Source organism: Xyrauchen texanus, chromosome 4, assembly GCF_025860055.1.
Source record: "Xyrauchen texanus isolate HMW12.3.18 chromosome 4, RBS_HiC_50CHRs, whole genome shotgun sequence".
NCBI lineage: Eukaryota > Metazoa > Chordata > Actinopteri > Cypriniformes > Catostomidae > Xyrauchen > Xyrauchen texanus.
Genome location: NC_068279.1, coordinates 56,334,875 through 56,347,239, shown reverse-complemented (window position 1 = coordinate 56,347,239; position 12,365 = coordinate 56,334,875). Strand labels below are relative to the sequence as shown.

Sequence of the window (12,365 nt, the reverse complement as noted above, 5' to 3'; positions counted from 1 at the left end):
TGATTGCTCTATGCGAGAAACATAGAGAGAAAAGAGGCCCAGCCAGGCTGGCCCGTTCCCATGTTGGCAAACATCGCTAGAAGGATCCCGATGTTCGTATGGGGCATTGGGGAAGGGTACGTGCAGCCGGGTACAGACGATGCGTGGCACTGGATGAATCCCTGCCCGCCTCTGTATCGGCAGTTCACGTACACGGTTCAGCACATGGCAAGATTGGAATGGGTCCCCTAGTGTCTTTCCTCCGCCATGTCGCTGAACCGAGCCACTGTTGTGGCCGGCCCATTTCCGGCTCCTCAGAAAAATCCTGAATGAAATCCCGTATTTGCGCCGCTTAAATACCCGTATGTCCGGGGGCGGGACATGCAAATACTGGCTGCCAACTCTCATTGGCCTTTTTTCATAGATCAGAGGTGGATATCGGCGCTCAAGAGAGACCCCTAGTGTCGCTTCTCCGACACAACGTGTCGTTCCCTCCCTCGGGGAACGGAGGTTACATACGTAACCAAACGATTTTTATTTTGAGTTAAATCCATGAAAATACAGTTTTAAAGGTATACAGTTTATGTACAGTGACATCTGTCTCTACTATTTAACTGAATAATTGATCATGAAATGCTGATAAGTATAAAACGTAATAACTGAAAAATAATATTATTAAATGATGATAACATTAGGATATAAAAATGAGACTTGTAAGAAATTCAAAGGACATAATGTATTTTACTGATCAATTATTGCAAAACACAAGACATTTGTCTGAACTTCCATTGTGCCACTTTACTATTTTATTTTGTTTAAAATCTTTAATTTATTTTCTGTTCATTTAAAAAAGGTGATTTATGTTGGTTTATTTGACATAATGAAAGTTCCTTCTCCTGAGAAAGAGTTAGAAAAGGGAGAAAGTAATCATAAGAAAGTTTATTGATTTAAAACGAAAACTTAAATTTCTCAATGGTCTGAATACAAATGCACATTAATTTTATTGCGCGAGGAGGGAAGGGATAAGAGGATTAGAAATTCTAGAAGTTTTCTTGAAGATGGTTTAAAATGGCTGGAAAAGGTTAAAAGCAGATAATATAATGAAATATATTTGATTATATTATTTCATTAAATTACATTTATCACTATTCTCACTGTTGTAGGATTACATAAATGTGTTATTGTGATTTTCTAAGGAAAAAAAAGGAATAGCTGTAACAACAGTGTGAAGGAGTGCAATCTCTCCTTCAAAATTATTTCCCTCTCGCTCTGTTTAAGTGGGCTAAAACCATATCACAAAATTGTTTTATTTTCTTTTATATGGAAAATGATGTGATTTGACAATAATGTTAGATACAGCAATATGAAGGAAAGGTTCAAACAGCTTTCCTCATCATGATTAAAGATTTTTTTGATTTTCAGAGGGCAATTTGAATCTCATACTAAAGATAAGAGATTTGGTTGAATGTACATCTGGATGAATAAATGTAGGTTCTAAAACTACTTAGAAATTATTAAATTAAAGTGATGATTTAAATTAAGCATCTTAGAAGCTTGACAGAGATTACCCTGTATTTTGATTTGTTCTGATGGTTAGTCTTCACCAAGAGACAAGGTCTTTTGTGACCTTTGCCAAAGGAGAAAATATAACAACTTGAATGGAAATTAGTGAACTGTTAATGAGTTCAATTATTGCATTTTACTTTTCATTTGGACAATTTCAATAGATTGTTGAACTTTGAATAATGCTTTGTGAATTTAACCATGTTTTGGACTGTCTCAATGTTTGAGCAGTTGTAGATGGCTCCATTGGCTGTGATGGTTCTCAGGTGATGCTCCCTGAAACAAGGGAAAATATCTGTTTGCTGATACCAGATTATTAAAGACTGGATAATAAGACTGAGCGGTACCGCGGTACCATGTCGCAGAATGATGATGACTAAATGCAGCCGGTGCCAGCCAAACATCACTTCAATCTATTATGACGGACTTCAGAGGATGAAATTATGCCAACTCCAACCTGCATCACCTCAGTCTATTTATGGACTACGATCTTGAAATGGAATGCTTAGACTAACTATTGCCAACAAAAGCCTTCATCAGCCAATTAACAAGGACAATTGCATCTATGTGAACTTCTGCAATTAATCAAGATGGACTTCAAAGACTTTGGTCATTAATCTTACAGTTCAAACAAAATCGATGTTTAATCACTGACCCTTAACACTTAGTTTAATAATTTTAAACCATGATTTTACCTATACATAATTAATATTTACATTACATTCATAATGTTAGCCAGAGGGGAACTGGCCCCCACAGTGAGTCTGGTTTCTCCCAAGGTTATTTTTCTCCATTAATCTACATCTTATGGAGTTTTGTGTTCCTTGACACAGTCGCCTACAGCTTGCTCACTGGGGTTATTAATACAATTATAATTTAATTATTTATAAACACTATTAAAATTTGTATTTTATCTAAATTACACAATGATGATTAATCGACTTTATAGACATTACAGTTCTTATCGTCTGTTAATGCTAATATTCTGTAAAGCTGCTTTGAAACGATGTGTGTTGTGAAAGGCGCTATACAAATAAAATTGACTTGACTTGACTTGACTTACCGAGACCAGAGACAAGAGATGATAACCCAATGATGGGTAAAACTCTCCAGTGGCAAGAGGTGACGACCCAATGACGGGTAAAGACTCTCCATTTGCAAAATGAGAGCTACCTAAGACAGGGCGTCACCGCCCTGAACATGCCCAAGAAGGGTGAACTGGGTTTCAGGAAGTGGATGGATGCTTTTAGGAAAGAAGCATCAAAAGGGAGGTCTAGAAGAAACCTGCCAGAAATTGTGAGTTCCACTCAACCCGACTGTGTCTTAATAATCGCTTTATTAAAATATTTAATCACAGCGATGAATAACAAGCATTCTATCACTGTGTTATCAGGGGATCACACCCTGTGTAGAAGATCAATTATAGATTGATTTTGGAGGTAAAGCTTTGAGAACCGTTGCATACAAAGAAGTACCTAAATTATTAAAGAAGTATTAAGCAAACCTGGGATTGTTTGCATGATGAAGATTGGAAAATTATTTTTGTTTATGCTGTTATTGAACTCATGTACATTTTAATAATAATGAAGAATGGAAAAGAATATATGGTGGTGACTAAAAATTAACATGGCCTGATTGCCAAAAGAAATGGGGTGCACAATGAACTAAAATTAATATAATATTTGGAATAACCACATTGTGGAAGGGATAAGATAATGTTGTGTGTGATCATTAGTAAAATAATTTTGGATTCGAGCAACAGTGAAGCAGATGACTTTGATCGATGTGAGTGGCCCAATGCAATGGCAACTACCCTGAATGGACAGAAAGACCAACTTGGGAGAAAACTGATTCCTTCAATGAATATATAAGAAGATATGAAGAACCACACCCTGGGTGTAAGTGCTGGTTAACCTCTCCCCAAAGGGTGATCCTCTACGATGCGCAAAGCATCTGGATTGAAGACATCTACACTATAAGCAAGAACTCTTAAAATTAGGATGAATATTTTGTTTGATACACTCTACATAACTGTGACAACCAAAAACAAGACCGAACCTCTAGCACGTACATGCTTAAATATGTTAATTTGTGACTATAAAAAGTCACAGAGGAGGGAATATGTAGTATATTTTTATCAAGTTAATCAGGAGTAATCAATGAAAACATTGTTGATTTGTACCACAGTTATGTCTGACGTGCAAACATGCAGTTTACTGTGTGTAAAACATATGTGTGACTATTTGACGGTGTGTGCAGAAACATAAATAGCATTACTTGGGGGGGCTCTCATGACTGCTGGGAGAATTGATCTTTTCCAAAGGTGGTTCTGTTACTTCTTAATATGGTCAAGACCAGAGTCAATGAAGAGCATGATAGATAATACATGTAACCCCACCTTGTTTGAGGAGATGTATTTAAGTAAAACCAAACCAGAGATGCCAACATATTCTCACACCCCAACTCGTCACATACGGACGCTCGGGCAGGACCCCTTAGCGTCGCTTATTGACGCGCCGGGTGTACCTTTGGCGTCGTTTTACGACGCGTCCGGTTTGGAAACATAAAAAACCGGTTGGAGGGCCATTGTAGCGTGACATTTGAACGCTGCACGCTCCGGTACCTATGGGACTGCCCTGCGCTTCGAAAAATGACGCCAAAGGTGTACCCGGCGCGTCAATATGCGACGAAACTGCCCGAAGCGTCCGTACGTGACGAGTCGGGGTGAGAATGTGTTGCAACTTGTTGTTACTGTGGTTTCACGGTAGGCAACTCGGCTTTATTGTATGACAATAAAGTCTATTCTTCTGAAATCAAAACCCCAAAGATGCTGAGAGATTTTTCACAAAATTGGCATAAAAAACTACTACAGTAGCAGTAGAGTCCAACATGAAGCAGGAATGGTGCTGGATCCAGCCGGTTCTGGTGAACTCAGTATAGGAGTCCTTAGGTTGAGACGGAAACAAATTAAATAGTATAAGCATAGATGCCATTCAATTTATTGCAGAGTTCTAAATCATGATCAATGTTTCTGGTTTCTGGTTCCGGCAGACCCAACTAAAGCAGCCTAATTGTGGGTTGGAGGATAAATTAGGTGTATGCCTGGCTAAATAGAGGAGTCTTTAGTCTAGACTTAAACTGAGAGAGTGTGTCTGCATCTCGAACAGTGTTAAGGAGACTATTCCATAGTTTAGGAGCCAAATATGAAAAGGATCTACCTCCTTTTGTGGATTTTGATATTCTAGGAACTATTAACAGGCCAGAATTTTATGATCGTAATGAACGTGATGGAATATAGCATGGTAGAAGATCACTTAAGTACTGCAGAGCTCGACCATTCAAAGCTTTGTAAGTAGTTTACAGAATTTTAAAATTAATACAGAACTGAACAGGTAGCAAATGTAACGATCATAAAATGGGGCTAATATGATCATATTTCTTAGTTCTTTTAAGCACTCTGGCTGCTGCATTTTGAACCAATTGAAGTTTATTTATTGATCTTGCTGGACATCCTCCCAGTAATGCATTACAATAATCTAGTCTTGAGGTCATGAACGCATGAATTCGTTTTTCGGCATCAGCAACAGAGAGCATACGCCTTCATTTAGCAATATTTCTTAGGAGGAAGAATGCTGTGCTACAAACATTTGTAATTTGATTTTCAAAGGACAGATCGATTTCAAATATAACACCTAAGTTCTTTGCTGTTGAAGATGATGTAACAGTACATCCATCGAGAGTCAAATTATATTGTAGTGGCTTATTTTTAGCGTTTTTTGGTCCAATAATTAGAACCTCTGTTTTCTCAGAATTGAGTAGAAGGAAATTTCTGGCCATCCAATCTTTTATTTAATTGATACACTCTGCTAATTTTGAGAATTGTGAAATCTCATCAGGTTTTGAAGAAATATAAAGTTGTGTAATGTCGGCATAGCAGTGGAAACTTATTCCACGATTCCTGATAATAGCACTGAGGAAAAACGCAACACTGTGCTATGCACACATTTGTTTTCATTATACATCATCACCTTTACAAATTTGTTTCAGGATTTTACGTGTAAAAGTAACTGTTATATTTTGACAACATGTTCTAGTTTCTTATGAAATAATCTAAAGGTAGAATCTATTAGACCACATTTTATATCAACAGTGGCAGTTGTAGTTAAAGTTTCAAGATGTGTTTCAGCTAGTATTTATTTTTCATAAATATATTCATTTATTATTATTATTACTACTATTTAAGTATAGCTACACTGACTTAACAATGGTAACGAGGAGCCTTTCCTTCTGTGTAATATGTGTGTTCTGTTTGAATTATGTTTGAAATTAGTAACAAATGGGATAATAATGCCCGCGACCCTGTACACAGGATAAGCGGTTGACGATGGATGGATGGATGGGATAATAATGGGCTTATATAAGTAAATATGCTCTTCAATTTTTAAAAGGGGGGAGAGAAAACTTCCTGACATCAACAACAAAAACAATGTCACTTGATGCACGTCCAAAACTATGCAACATAAAAGGAAATGTGACCCAGGATACATTAAATACAGGTTATGTTTTTATTATGGGTCTTTGCTAGAAAAAATCAATAAAAATGTCACTCTTTAAGGTCATCTTTTAATTGCAAACATTATAAACAGAACAGTTAGTTATTAGAATGTTGTTGTTTTTTTAGTAAAAACCAGTGGCTCAACTTTCCCATGACAGTTTGGTTCATCTTGCCCTATCGTGACCATTCTGGAAGAAAGCACCTAGTTTTGTACTTCAGCGCTAATATTGTGCTAATCAAATAATGGGTATTTATACATTGGGTATACACCATTATGCATGATATGTCATTGTTTACCTACATACATTTACTTAAGAACCAGAAAACCTCATATGTAGAAAATTTACTTTGGCCAGCAAATTGTTTTAATTTTTTTTTTTTAATAAAAACACACTTACTGTTCAGTTCCCATGGTCAGTGTCTGCTCGATTGTCAGTGGTGATGCTCAGTGGTCAGTCTCAGAACTGCTTCAGTTCCCATTGTCAGTATCCGCTGGTGTTTTAACCTAATTGTTCAATTGGGATAAAAGAAGACTTATATTAATTTAATATTAATCCAATTTAATAAGCAATAATTGACTGGAAGACGAAGTAGCCAGCACTGGTATTTTGGTGGCAGTTTCCATTTGTTTGTCAGTGGTGGTGCTCAGTGGTCAGTCTCAGAACTGCTTCAGTTCCCATGGTCAGTATCCGCTGGTGTGTGTCAGTGGTGGCGCTCAGCGGTCAGTCTCAGAACTGCTTCAGTTCCCATGGTTAGTTTCCATTTGTTTGTCAGTGGTGGTGCTCAGCGGTCAGTTTCGGAACTGCTACAGTTTCCATTGTCAGTTTCCGTTTGTTTGTCAGTGGCGGCGCTCAACGGTCAGTCTCAGAATTGCTTAAGTTCCCATGGTCAGTATCCGCTGTTGTGTGTCAGTGGCGGCGCTCAGCGGTCAGTCTTGGAACTGCTTCAGTTCTCATGGTCAGTGTCCGCTCATGTGTCAGTGGCGGTGCTCAGCGGTCAGTCTCAGAACTGCTTAAGTTCTCATGGTCAGTGTCTGCTCGTTTGTCAGTGGTGGCGCTCAGCGGTCAGTCTCAGAACTGCTTAAGTTTCCATGGTCAGTGTCCACTCGTGTGTCAGTGGTGGCGCTCAGCGGTCAGTCTCGGAACTGCTTAAGTTCTCATGGTCAGTGTCTGCTCATGTGTCAGTGGTGGCGCTCAGCGGTCAGTCTCAGAACTGCTTCAGTTCCCATTGTCAGTATCCGCTGGTGTTTTAACCTAATTGTTCTATTGGGATAAAAGAAGACTTATATTAATTTAATATTAATCCAATTTAATAAGCAATAATTGACTGGAAGACGAAGTAGCCAGCACTGGTATTTTGGTGGCAGTTTCCATTTGTTTGTCAGTGGTGGTGCTCAGTGGTCAGTCTCAGAACTGCTTCAGTTCCCATGGTCAGTATCCGCTGGTGTGTGTCAGTGGTGGCGCTCAGCGGTCAGTCTCAGAACTGCTTCAGTTCCCATGGTTAGTTTCCATTTGTTTGTCAGTGGTGGTGCTCAGCGGTCAGTTTCGGAACTGCTACAGTTCCCATTGTCAGTTTCTGTTTGTTTGTCAGTGTCAGCACTCAGCGTTCAGTCTCGGAACTGCTTCACTGGTATTTTGATGGCAGTCAGTCTCAGAACTGCTTAAGTTCCCATGGTCAGTATCCGCTGTTGTGTGTCAGTGGCGGCGTTCAGCGGTCAGTCTCGGAACTGCTTCAGTTCTCATGGTTCGTGTCCGTTCGTTTGTCAGTGGTGGTGCTCAGCGGTCAGTCTCAGAACTGCTAGAGTTCCCACCCTGATAGCAATAGACTCCGGGGCGGATCCGCCCTCAAGCCGCCAGGGCCGCTCTTCTCTCAGACTCAATTCGGCCATGCGCACAGAATATTCCCCGCCTACAGACAGCGCACTGTCAACTCGCGGACTCGCTACAGACGCTGGGCGGATTCGCTGACTGAACGCGCCTATTTTCAACCGTCACCATCACTGAATCATTCTCCACAGTGGAAAAGCTGCTGCCGTCAGTTCAGCGAGGACGGAACACGGTAAGAATAGTTAAAATATGCTTTATTTGTACAGTTAACGTTACTTAGCCTGTAATATTCATACCGTTCAACATACCGATGTTTTTATTTCTGAAATGATTGTGGCAAAACAACTTAGCAAATTGTCATTGGCGTAGATTTGAGTAAAATGTATTTGGTAATTAATAACTCTGATTAAAAATATATTTGGATGGAATTATTTCTCTCTGGGAGGTGAGGTCACGTAAGTTAGCTCTCCAGATTTTTATCAAACCCTGAGCGCATATTTTCTCCACTTTCCAGTAAAATGTCAGGCGAGAAATGATCGTGTTAGGCCTACTGTTACTTTTTAAAACTGAATTTCTGAATTTCTGTTATAACGTTAGTTTAAGTCCATTTGTGTTTACATTTTGACAGTTCCACCACCCCATGTAATGTTGTTTCAGAAAAATGTATTAATATTATATTAAATCATGATTACATCATGTGTGTGTGTGTGTGTGTGTGTGTGTGTGTGTGTGTGTGTGTGTGTGTGTGTGTGTGTGTGTGTGTGTGTGTGTGTGTGTGTGTGTGTTCTGTTGCAGCTTACAGTTCGTTCAAGTGCCACCAGTTTTTTTGGAGTTTCATCTTTTCCATTCATCTGAGTAAGGTAAGATTAAATAGTACTGTTTGAAACTTGATTGAGCCAACTTGTCCAGACTACAACATTTAGCCTAACACTCTTCTGCTAAACTAGTTTGAGTCTATTTTTGTTTACATCATGACAAATATATTCTCCACCACCTCCCCATGTAATGTTGTTTCAGATAATTATTTCATATCATATTAAGATACTGTGTGTGTGTGTTCTGTTGCAGCTTACAGTTTGTTCAAGTGCCACCAGTCTGGTTTTGGAGTTTCATCTTTTCCATTCATCTGAGTAAAGTAAGATTAAATACTGTTTCAAACCGTTTTCAAATTTAGCCAGCTATTTTGTCAAATACTGACACTGGTCCACACTACAGCATTTAACACTTTTCTACTAGTTTGAGTCTATTTTTTTTTTTTTTACATCATGACAAATAAATTCTCCACCAAAGTGGAGTACCAAACTGAGTCTCCTTGCGCTTGAATATTTAAATTGTCAAGGCTTAAAAATTCGCAAATTATCAACTTCCTTGAAGATGCAGCACTGGCCCGATCGGGCAAATGACAGTTCCGGCAACTGGCCCAAGTAGTGTTGTCACGGTACCAAAATTTCAGTATTCGGTACCAATACCAGTGAGAATCCACGGTTCTCGGTACCAAAGCTTAATTTAGAATAAACTTTCATATATTATTATAGTGTATATCACGGTTAGAAAGATGGAAACTGTAGTATTAAAAACACTTTACAATAAGATTCTATTTGTTAGATAACAGATAAAATGACCTAACAATAAACAATAGTTATATACTGTAGCAATTATTCTCCTTGGGGTTAATTTAAAAATGTTAGGGCTGTAACGATACACCAAACCCACGATTTGGTTCGTATCACGATTTTTGAGCCACGATTCGGTTCGTATGGCGATTCGATCACGGGGTGAAGAGATGGGGTGAAGAGATTTTGAGAGAAAAAAATATACCGGTATTTTTATTAAATAACATTTGAAAAACCTGTATAAACTGAACACCAAAGAACAATATTAACTATGCAAATTATTAAACTAAACTAGGCAGTGTAGGCTGCTGCTTTTGGGTTGTTTTCTGTGCTCCAACTAAATTGATTTCGGGATGTGCCGTAGGATATGCATCTGCATGTTGGACGTGTTACCGGTTCACATTTGAGGAAGCTTCTTAAAACACTTAGCCTACGGCAAATTGTGTGGATCTTGTAGACTACACGATTGCCATCCTTATTCTCCACCGCTAGCCGAAATGTTGCCATACTGCTGACTTAAATGTATTGGGAGGGTCCGCAATCTCTGGGTTGTTTTCCATGTTTCCTCATGTTATTTAACTAGCTCGCGTCACATGGAAAAGTATAGTTACATGATACGTAGGCTTCTAGGCTAACATGTAAAAAGACGCTTACAAGTAAACTTTTTTTAATAGTTGGTTGGGATAAGCAAATAATTTAATTTAAAAGAAAACTTGACCGGCGAATTTAAAAAACGAGGGTAAATATCGGGATAGCTTTTCCCAGGTGGAAATAGCTAATGAAGGAGAAAGACTTTGAAAGGGGAAGACTTTGAAAGACGCTGAAGCCGCCTGCTTTGTTCTCGACAAGTCAGTCAGTGTTACGGTCTAAATTACAGGCTTTTTTTCATTGCTTGGTTGTGTAATTCATTATATAGGCAGCATAACAGTAGAACATGTATAATTAAACTCGATGAACTGCTATTCAAAGACATGTTGTCATAGCTTCTTGGCACATAACGGCTACCATAGATGCAACACGCATTTGAAAAAGCAAGGCGCTAGAGAGCACAATTCGTTTGAATGCAAAATACAATTTCACCGCTAGATGGGAGAAATTCCTACGCAGCATACCTTTAATATTTTAAGCAAATATCTTTTATCAGCCATTTTATAAATGTTTTTAATGGTCTTCCAGCCAATCAGAAAGTCATATTGTTATGCCTATAATAAATAACAAATTTTTGTTACATTTTTGATTTCCTCCCTGGCAACTATTGGGGGCTATGACACCAAACGTGTCACATGGAACATCCTTTCCAGTATGTTCCATGACGATGTTGGGAGGAGGATCAATTGGAAGGGCACGAATGGGAAAAAATCATTCAATCAGATGGAGTCTAAAAAGTTACTCCTGTGTAAGTAAATGTATTAAATATTGTCTGGCTAAAAAATACAAGCTAAAAAAAACATTGTTTTTTTAACAGTTTTAAACTGAAACAGTAACACTTTTTGTTTAAAATTTACAACATTAATGTAAGGAGCAAGTATATCATGAATCCATCTTCCAAAGTGTGATTTGTCTTATCCTGAATCACTACAACACACCTATAATAAGTGTTTATATTCTGACTATTTTAGACAGCGCGGGATGCCAACCGCTACGGAGTATCCCATTACCTGCCGTGACTTGCCATAGAAATAAACCAAGAGAAGTAGCTCTGGCTACAATGTTCTACCGCAAGACGAAAAAGTTTCTGTTTATTAACCGCTAGAGCGCCAAAAGTTACAGTGTACCTATAAATGTCAGATTGTACACTTTTGTTTTAAAGGCAGTGGTTATGTCTATCCTTTAAAAAAAACAACTTGGTAGTTTCAATGTGATTTCATGTCATTTAATGAAAATCTGCTTGTGTATTACAGGTGCTGTGAGAAAGAGCCATGTCTCCCGTGCCGCCACCGATGACGAGATTACGAAGAATGTAATACGTTGGTTCAACCTGGCAGCAGATAGGGGAAGCTCAAGGAGCCGTCCCACTGTCAGCATCCTGACCCAACAGTAGTGACTTTTTTTATTTTTTTTAATGTTTTTTCATTTAGTAAAATGTTTTTCATTCAATAAAACAATGTTCTTGGAACAATTTATGGTTGAATTTCATTTTTCTGTAATGTCTATTCAATGTAGCCTATACATGAATAAAACTATTAAAATAGTAAATACATTTATAGACTTTAAAGACCTATTTTTTTATATAGTTTTATTGTTACTGGCTAAAAATTATGATTTTCAAATTTTGAATGATTTCATGTTTTATTAATATTAATAAAGGCAGACACATTAATAACTATTCAAGCTTTTATAGAGCAATCTAGTCTATCTAAAAAACATTAGATTTGAAACATTAATGTAGTTTTGGCCAGATTACTAGTTTTGAATGAGGGATCTGAAAGGTTTTCAGACCGAAATGAACGGGTCCAGATCGGATCCGCGGCGGGTGAGCTGCTTTATCAGCGGATACGGGTAGGGTCTGCCACGGATCTAGTCTGGATCCGCAATCCTTATCTGTTCCGGATTCGTTGCGCTGTGCAAGTGGACTCCGTTCCGGATCCGTTTTGCGGATCCGTTCCGGAGCTTGTGATACCTCCGTGGCAGATCCGTTCCGGAGTCAGTTTGCTATCTGGGCATGGTCAGTATCTGCTGGTGTGTTTCAGTGGTGGTGCTCAGCGGTCAGTCTCAGAACTGCTAGAGTTCCCATGGTCAGTATCCGCTGGTGTGTGTTAGTGGTGGCGCTCAGCGGTCAGTCTCGGAACTGCTACAGTTCCCATTGTCAGTTTCCGTTTGTTTGTCAGT

The 12,365-nt window shown here is 38.6% G+C and overlaps 1 pseudogene; it reads right to left on the bottom strand.

Moving 5' to 3' along the window:
- Nucleotides 1-4,632: 4,632 nt before the first annotated feature.
- Nucleotides 4,633-6,509, bottom strand: LOC127641771 (uncharacterized; annotated as a pseudogene).
- Between the last annotated feature and the right edge of the window lie 5,856 nt (nucleotides 6,510-12,365).